This window comes from Neomonachus schauinslandi, chromosome 8, assembly GCF_002201575.2.
Source record: "Neomonachus schauinslandi chromosome 8, ASM220157v2, whole genome shotgun sequence".
Lineage (NCBI taxonomy): Eukaryota > Metazoa > Chordata > Mammalia > Carnivora > Phocidae > Neomonachus > Neomonachus schauinslandi.
The window spans coordinates 18684051-18693407 of NC_058410.1; positions in this window are offsets into that span (position 1 = coordinate 18684051).

The following is a 9357-nucleotide window of genomic DNA, read 5'->3' on the forward strand; positions in this document are numbered from 1 at the left end:
CCGCGCCGCCCCTGGATGCGCCGCCGCCGCCGCCGCCGCCGCCGCGGGGAGGGGCGCGCAGCGGGCGCGGGAGGGGGCGGAGGCGGGCGGGGCCGGCACAGCCCTTGGACTCGCGCGGGGTCAGCGGCGCGCGGGGCGCGCCCGGAGTTTGCTGGGCCGGGACCGGCCGGGAGCCGCGCGCCACATCTCGGCTTCTGGCCGCCGCCGGCGTCTGAATGCGCGCCCCACGCTGAGGAGGCGGCTCTTCCGCGCAGACCCGCGGCCGCCCAGGAGCGCCTCGTCTTCGCGAGTGCGAGTAGCTGCCGTCCTCCTAGTGCGCAGGGGGGTGGCTTCTAAGCTGCCGGGCTCGCGCGGTGGCCTTGGATCGCTTTGTACATTTCTTTTTAATCCGATTTATCTAGCGCGTGGACATCTCTGCGCTCACTTCTTCCCGAGCCTCCCCGACTTCAGCCGGCGGGCTCGCTCGCCGCCCAAGGGCACGTCCCCCCGCCCGACCTGGTCGGGCGAGGCTGCTAGGCCAAGTTTCCCTCCTCCTGGCCCAAGCCGAGTTACAGCCCCTTCCTCGGAGCCGAAGCGCAGGCCGAGCGGTCTGGCTTCTTCTGTGCAGGCCGGCCCAGAGCCCCGCGCGGTGGCACTTTAGCCCGGCGGGTGGGCGCGACCTGGGGACCGCCCGCGTCCAGCCGGCGCTGCGTGCCGCCCCTTCTCGCTGCAGCTGGGCGCGCCGGGCGGTGGAAGAAGCTGGTGCTTCTGCCTGGCTCTTCCTTCGTAGGGCCCCAGAGTCTGCGAAAGTTTGGGATGGGTCACACTTTCCTCTCGGCTGGCGCGTTCCACCCGGCCCCCCACCCTACTATCTGCCGGGTTCTTTCACCCTAGTCTCCACTGTGGTTCCACTCCGGTCCGCCCACCGTGAATTCTGCCCGAGCTCGCCGGGCAGCTGTCCCCAGGGTCGCTTCCAGGCGCTCCGTCCCGGAGCCTGGGAAGCAGAGCTCACTCCTCCCGCCCGGGATCGCGGGGACATGGATACTCCACCACCCAGCTCGCTTTAGAGGAGACGCTCGGACATCTCTGCCCGCGGCACCTTCTCTCTAGGGAACAGGATCAATCGAGTTTCTCCGTCTTGCCGGTGCCTGGCTGGGGAAACGCCTGGGGGTGGGGACCCGAGCGGCAGGGGGACAGATCGAGTACATGGCCTAAATTTCCTTAATCATCTGACCTCTTCTTGGGGCTGAGAGAATTTTGGTCCAGGTACCTGGTGGGGCAAGTTCACCGTCTTCTCCCCTTTCGCAGAAGGGCGATTCAACTTCGCAGCTGAGGTATTTCAGGACCTAAATTGGGCGCTGTTCCTGAAGAAGTCCCGGTGGGGAGTGCCATCCGCTGGCCCGGACCTTGGCCACAGACAACTGGTGATTTCAAAGTCGTTTCCAGAACCGCGCAGTTGGCTTTTTTTTGGGGGGGGGGGTTAGGGAGAGGAGGTCCTCTTTTCCTAAATCAGAAGAGCTTAACCAAACGACAGACAGCTTTGACCCCTTTTGCTTAGCAAAACACCCGACGCAGGTACACCCCAAATGTTCCCTATAGTTTGGGGGGTGGCAGAGGAAGGGTGTCTGGGTTCCCAAGCTCAGGCACTAGCGGATCCCACATCAAGAACAGCTAGCCGCCAGGAAGAACCTGCCAGGAAGGAACCTGTTGCGGAGTGGGAGGGGAACGAGCGCGTAGAGCTGTCGGGCTACCTGTAGCCCCCTCGTCCCCCGCCCCGGCTGGGTCATCAAGGCCACTCCTTCCGGAGCCCGAGCTACGGGGTGCGTTTCTCCTGGGCGCTGGGATGCTAGAAGCGTCCAGCCCTTTCCGCCCCGCGCTGAGGGCGCCTCTCCCACGACAAAGCAGACTCACAGTGCCCCCTTGCGGTCGCGCTGGCGAATTTTAAGGCGTTGGCCAAACACATTTTATTCAGCATAAGAAAGTGAGCTGAATCAAAGCTTTATATTAGTTCCCCGCGCCCGTTTTAAATCAGAGATGTTACATCACGTCTACCTTTATTCCCCAACGGTGTTTCATCAGAACCTGTGATTTTGAGGAGGAAAATATTCCAGCAGTTTGAATTATGCTGCTGAAGACAGAAGAGGTATTTATTTGGAACTCACTGTATGTCAGGCATCTGTAGTTGTGTCTCCATGTCTCTACATAGTATGATAACCAGTATCTTACAGAAGAAGACATTGAGGAAGCAGAGCACTAATTTCCCCCCCCAGGATGTCACTGTTCACGATGGAGCAAGGATTAGAACTCTGGAGGAATGAATTCCGCGCCTGTCTCCTGGCGGCTGACCTTCCCAGGCTCCAGTGTATGCTGGAGGGAAAATTGGACTATTTGTAAGAGGGGCGCGCCCCCCCCCCCTTTTTTTAAGACTAGGAAACTTAAAGCTCCAGGGTTTTATTGTTGTGGATTTTTTTCTTTCCCAAGTGGTGTGGAAAGTCCTGCACTTCTACTTAGCAGTTCTCTGCTTACTTATCTACAGCCTTTTACCCCCTGGGAGCTGAGACATTCACCTTGTCTCATTAATCCTCTGTGAAGGCAGCAAGTATTTTTATTTCCATTTTATAATTAGTAAAACTGGTTTGGGGGAAGATAAATGACTGGCACGAGGTCATACAGTAAATCAGGACAGAGACAAGAACAAACCTGCCATGTCAAACTGTCTCCCCAACAGGAAGCAGTGATTCTCTTTTATTTATGGGCAAAGTCACCATCCAATTAGGAAATAAAGCATTCTGGTGCTCTTGTTGGAAGGGAAGCCTTTTATAAATTAATCAGTTGTTAATCAGTCATAAATAAAATTTGCTGTTACCTCTAAGAAAACCTGTTATCTGGAGACTTGTGAACTATGATGCCTTTTCTAGATATCCTTCTACTTCTCTTGTCTCCTGCACTTGCTCACATCTCTTATGTGTGAACCCTCAGGCTTCTGTCTTTTTTTTTTTTTTTTAAGATTTGATTTATTTATTTGAGAGAGAGAGGGAGAACACAAAGTGAGAGGGAGAAGCAGACTCCCCACTGAGCGGAGAGCCCGATGTGGGACTCGACCCCAGGACACTGAGATCATGACCAGAGCTGAAGGCAGACCCTTAACCTACTGAGCCACCCAGGCACCCGGGCTCCTGTCCTACTACTTGCCTTAGCATAGTGAACCTAAACAGATTTAGTTCTAGAGGCTACTACATGTGATTTCAAATGCAGAGGTTTTTTAGCCTAAATGTGTCTCTACCTATGGCTAAAGTCCAAAGTCAAACTGGCAAGAATGATTGGCTAATTTTAAGATCTCAAACTAGGGTTTGAGGGGTAGGAGGCCCTTCGAGACTATCTCAGACATCCCCATTTACGTGGAGGAGGTCAAGGCTCAAGAAGGTCAAGTTACTTACCTAAGATCACACAGCTAGCCCATGACAGAAGCAGGATAAGAACCAGATCTGTTTCCTCATATGCTCTTTGCAAGGTTGCTATATTACCTCATTTTTTCTGTAAGTGCCTGGCTCCTGTCAAAATCACTCATTTACTCATCAAATGTTTATTAGGTTGGCATTCCAGTGCCAGTCACTGAAGTAAAAAGAGAAGAGTTTTCTTCATTACTTGGAACTGGAGAGATTTCAGCATTTTAAATATGTAGAGAATAAATGGATAGTTTTTTTGAATATATTAGTTCATGAATTAGGAAGATTACAAAGGTGACATTTTCTAATATCTTTAATTAATTATCCAAATTCTATGAATTATAACATTAACCAAAATCTAAAATTAAACTATATTTCACATCCAGACAAAAATGTACTTTAAAAACAAGTGGCTATTATGCTCCCAGGCATAGCCTTAGAACAAATTAATATACTCAAACACGCACTGTCAAGTACCTACAATTTTACAAGTACTTCTGAGTGGTATTGCTTTATTAGAGGTTTTTTTCCTTACATAGAAATTTATGCAACATTCATCATGCTGTTAATTATTTAATTTGTTTGGGGCCAGATTTATTTATTTATTCATTTATTTATTGCAGAAAGAACTTCTCGCCTAATGAAAATCAATGGAAAAGTAGGTTGTGAAAAAACTTTCTTTTTAGGCACCATTTTAGAATTGTTTTGTGTTGGTAATAAGTCTGGCAAAATGCCTATTGATACTCTCAGTGTAATAACTTAATGATAATTATATTCAGGTTTTAAATTCTAAATATCAAGAAACAGCTTTTCCACTTTGCTCAGACTCTGTAACTTGATTTAAGGATATAGAGTAAAAAATAATGTGTTTTGAAATTTTCTTGGTGCCACGTAAGGTTTCACAGCATTTTATTTCAAAGATAAATGTTCTCACATAGGGTGTGTAAAAATTAAATTCCATTAACATCTATTAAACGTCAGTCCCTAGGGTGTGCTAGGCTTGTAAAAGTCGACTATATATAATATTAATCTTAAAATGCAGAATATGTTTCGCCTCTCCCCAACTATGAGCTCAAAAGCATCCAGAAGGAACATATGCCATAGGGAGAAATGAGAACAATCCGCTTGAGTGATGTAACGGGCAATCTGTTCTCCAGTGACCGGGAGTGAGGTGTTGGGTTGGCAACTACATTCAGGGCAGGCTGGGTAGAGGCGTCTGTTAAGATGTCTGAGCTGTATACATTATACTTGTGTGTGACAACACGTATATGCAAGAAGGAGAGACAAGGAGCCTAGCTGTGGGGAGTAGCAGCTGGATACCATTAGATTATTCATTTCTATTATAACAGGCCTTTTTTTCTTTAAGGAAGGAACAAAAGGTAAAAAGAAAAAATGTTCACAAAGTCAGAGACCGGGAGGTCACTCACAGAAAGAGAGCCAAGCAAGAAGCTCATAGTGATAGACAATAAAATGAGATTCATTTTTAAAAATTCTTATCCTCTTATCTCTGGTAATCCCCCAAACAGTCTAGTTTTTTTTTTTTAAATGCACCCACAAAGAGGGGGAAAGTATTAGTCCAATGTCTCCTAAGGTAAAAATGATAGGTGGAGTATTTTGTTAGATAACAATAGGCAGCTCTTAAGATTTTATTTCTTCTTCTTCTTTTTTTTAATCTAAGTCAACAAAATTACCTTAAAGTTAGGTTGGAGAATCTCATACAAGTGAAATGATATTGATAAAAGCTCTTTCAGACAAGTGCAAGTTATTTATGGAATCACAACAATGGAATCACTCCATTTATGACCAGGTGTACAAACTGAATAAATATTAGTTGTCCCCATCTAACAGTTGCCTTCCATTCAGGACTTAGGACAAACAATTTGATGGAGACTACTTCCTGATGTACACTTGGTTCCAGATGACTGGGAGGTTGTAGGTCATCTCTTTGGAGGCAAAATAATTTCATGTGTGTGTGTTTTTTTTTTAATCTTTATTCCTTCTTATTTGATTTAAATTTGCTATTGGGGGACATCTGGCTGGCTCAGTCGGCAGAGCATGTGACTCTTGATCTTGGGGTTGTGAATTTGAGCCCCATATCAAGTGTAGAGATTACTGAAAAATAAATTTTTTTTAAAAAAAATTTGCTATTGGAATATATACTCTAAAATTCTTAAATTCTCGACTTACAAGAAATTGGCACATAATTAGAACTTCTTGTCACTTTTCCAGCTTTGGAGATAGGTAGTGTTCTTTGCAGTTTTGAAACTCCGACCTTTGAGATCACTTGTGATATGTGTATGAAATCTCAGACTTTTATTTATGAATATGTCACCATAAAACCTGAGTGGAGCATCAGATCCTTAGAATAGCAAAGCCCCATTCCTAAAAGAATGATTGACAAATCTAGAAATAGTAGATGTTCTAACTACATCTTTAAAACTTTTCAGTTTATCAGTTTCACCAAAGTCATGTTTCAGATTCTCTGTTGGGGTTGTTCAGCTCTCTTGTCTGAGTGAGCCCCGCCCCCTTTGGATGGTCATGGTCTTGGTAGCATGCTCTTAGTCAGGGTGTTCTGACCTCAGAGAGCTTGCTAGTGTCATGAGCAAAGAAAGGGGGTCTTCAGGGACCTGCCCAGAAAACAATACAAATGACACATTCTTTATATTGTACACCAGGAGAAATTCCAAATGGATCAGAAACTTAACATAAGTATATTCCTCTATAACCCCGGCATGGGGAAAACTTTCTTAATTTTGCTTCAATTTCCAGAAGCAATGGGGAAAAGACTAATACCTTTGATTACATAAATATAAAAAAATACTTGCATGGCAAACAAAATAAAAATGAAAAAATCAACTGTCATTAGCAAAGTAAAAAGACAAATGACACCCTGTGGAAAAATATTTAGAACTTAGATGACAATCAAGGACTGATACACTTAATATAAAAAAAAAATCTAAAAATAGAGAAGGAAAAAGGCAGAAGACCTATGAGAAAATGGGACAGACAATTCTGAATAATAATGCAAATGGATATTCATTTGACCTATTCTCTACCTTCTCCCAATAAAAGGAAAGCACATTCAAGCCATACTGCGAAACCATGGCTTACCTAATAGAGTAGCAAAAACCTGAAAGTTTAGGAACAAACTCTGTTGCCAAGGCTGTAGAGAAACAGACATTCTCACAGACTGAGAGTAAAAATGCAAGATGGTAAAGCTTCTATGTTAGTTGGACTCAGAAAAATAAAGTTCACATTATCTAATTAAAAGAGAACTGTTAACCAAGTATTGAATCTAAAAGACAAAAAGTAAACCCTGCAGTATCATTATGTAGTAACTCCAGGAAGTAGCTATTATCCCTAAAAGTTGAGGAAACCAAGGAAAGAGGTTGGGATGGTTAGAATGCAGAAACTTGGAGGGGAAACCCTGCTAAACTGGAACCCAGAATCCTAAGAAAGGCGTGCTGCCTGATTGGTTAGGAGGAAGCTGTGCTACCTGATTTGTTAGGAGAAAGGACCCCGCAAGCTAGGATCAGACATTTGAGGAAAGGGCACAGTCTGGCTGATGCAGGTACCCCAGGAGTTCAAAGAAGGCCCCACAGAGCCTAGATTTCTAGGATGGATTAGAGACTGGCTGGGGCGGAAACCTCAGAGAGGCTTCTAGGAGTATAGAAAGTTAGAAGCTGTATCCTAGCCTTACTGGATGAAAAACTGTTTGGGGGTGACTCTGACAGGAAGAGGCTGCAAGTGTCTCCTCCTTTTTCCTGCCTCGCAGTCTACTTCTACCACACTGTTACCAAACTCGACAGGGTGCCTGCTGGTACAGCAGAAATGTGGTGTGCTGAGTCCCAGGGCCGGCATCTCAAAGCGGAGGATAAAATGGTGGGTGGAGAGACGAAAACAAAACAAAACAACAACAACAACAAAAAACAGCACAACCCCAATGGAGGGAGATTTGACAATGTCCAGCAAATCTCATGTTCATTTACCCTTCAATTTAGCAATCCTACTTTTATGAATCTGGCCCAAAAATAATATTAGTGAAAAAATGTTTTTAATTAAGTATGGATAAGACTATTCATCCCAGCACTGTTTTTATTAGCTAAATTTTGGAACCAGGCCAAATGTCCCTCAATAAGGGACTGAGGGAATAAGCTATGGAGTAAGTTAACACAGTGAAGTAGTTGGCAACTGTTAAAAAGAATGAAGGCTATCTCCACATACTAGCACAGAGTGATCTCCAGGATATATCACTATTTGGGGGAGGGGGGGGAAGCAAGATGGAGGAAAGTACTTATAGTATGCTACTCCTTATTTAAGGAAGACGAGGCATGAATATATGCCCTATAATTTCAGAAATGGTTACCCAAGTAGAGATGGATGGAAAGGGTAGAAGGGATAGGGATAGGAATAGGACTTAGACTTTAAATAATTTTGTTTCATAGATTTGACTGTGAAACCTTGAAACATAATCATAAAATTAAATTTTAAAAGGTAACCTCCACAAATTAGAAATAAAACAAAATAAATGAAATTGTTTGGTTTGTAGTGGTATAACTACACAGACTGGAGCTATCCAGGAGTCTTTTAAAAGTAGTAATTTGACCATGCACGTCTGATGGGCTTACCCTGAGGGAAAAAGAACAGCAAAGATAGTAAATTGTATTCAGTTATGAGACTGTTGTTGGTAGTATTTGAATTATTATGCAGAGATTGTTATGTGTATAACGTGGCATAAATCAAATGAGTAATTTCTGGTGTTGAGATCCAATATGTTTGGCACGACTGAAAGGAGACAGACTTATAAGATCAATAAATTAAAAAACCCCCAAAGAACTCTGTAGTCCTAAATTTTAATCTACAATGTCAATATGATGTATTTTATCTTAAAAAAAAAAAACAAAAAAAAAACAAAAATATTTTCTTAGCTCTGTCTACAAAATGGTTTAGAAAAAAACTGACCCTATAGTAATGAGACCTCTAAAACCCAAACTGTGTTTTCTAATACTGTTTCTCGCTAAAAGGAACGATGGTTCTTTAAAGAAATGCATGAAAATCAAAACAAAACAAAACAACAACAACAACAAAAGCCTGACTCCGGATTTGGGGAAGGAAATGATTAAGATTATTCTGGAGAGTTTTGTCATATCAGAAGGCAAAGTATCTATCAAAGACTGCTAGACATGCCAAAAGGACTCAGGAACCAACTGAATAAGCTCTCACCAAAGATGGAATAATTTGAGCATTATCAATCATGATCATAAGTATAATGAATTAAAACTGATCAAATATGTTTAAATTCATAAGTTCCTATGATATTTTAATAAAACCCTAATTGGTAGCCTTTAGAGGATGTTAGAGAAGCACTTCATTATTTTAAAAACTGGTACATAAAGGGAATGAATCTAGTTCCCTGCTTTTCCTATGGGATCTGTACCTCAGGAAACAAAATAATTAATGGGGGGAAATTTCTTCATAGAGCATCCCAGCTATGAAAATTTAGAATATCACTAATGTAACTGCTAATAAAATAATGTATTTACCAGTAAATCTCAAAGATTCCCTGAGACGCTTTTAGGGGCACCAGAAATTCAGTATTATTTTCATGGCAATATGAAGACATTATTGACCTTTTTCACTGTCTTAATATTTACACTGATGGTACCAAATGTAACAGTGGGCAAAACTACTGGTGCCTCAGCACCTACCTATCAAGGAAGTGGCACCAACGATACTAATAGTCTGCATGCTCTACTACCACACACTACAAGAAGAAAAGAAGCCAGTTTCATTTAAGAATTTCCTAATGAAGCAGTAAAAATTATTAATTGTATTAAATCTTGCCTTTGAGTATTTAAAAAAGTATTCCATGTAATAAAATGGGAAACATAAATAGAGCACTTAGGCTCAATACTATCTCTGATGGTCATTG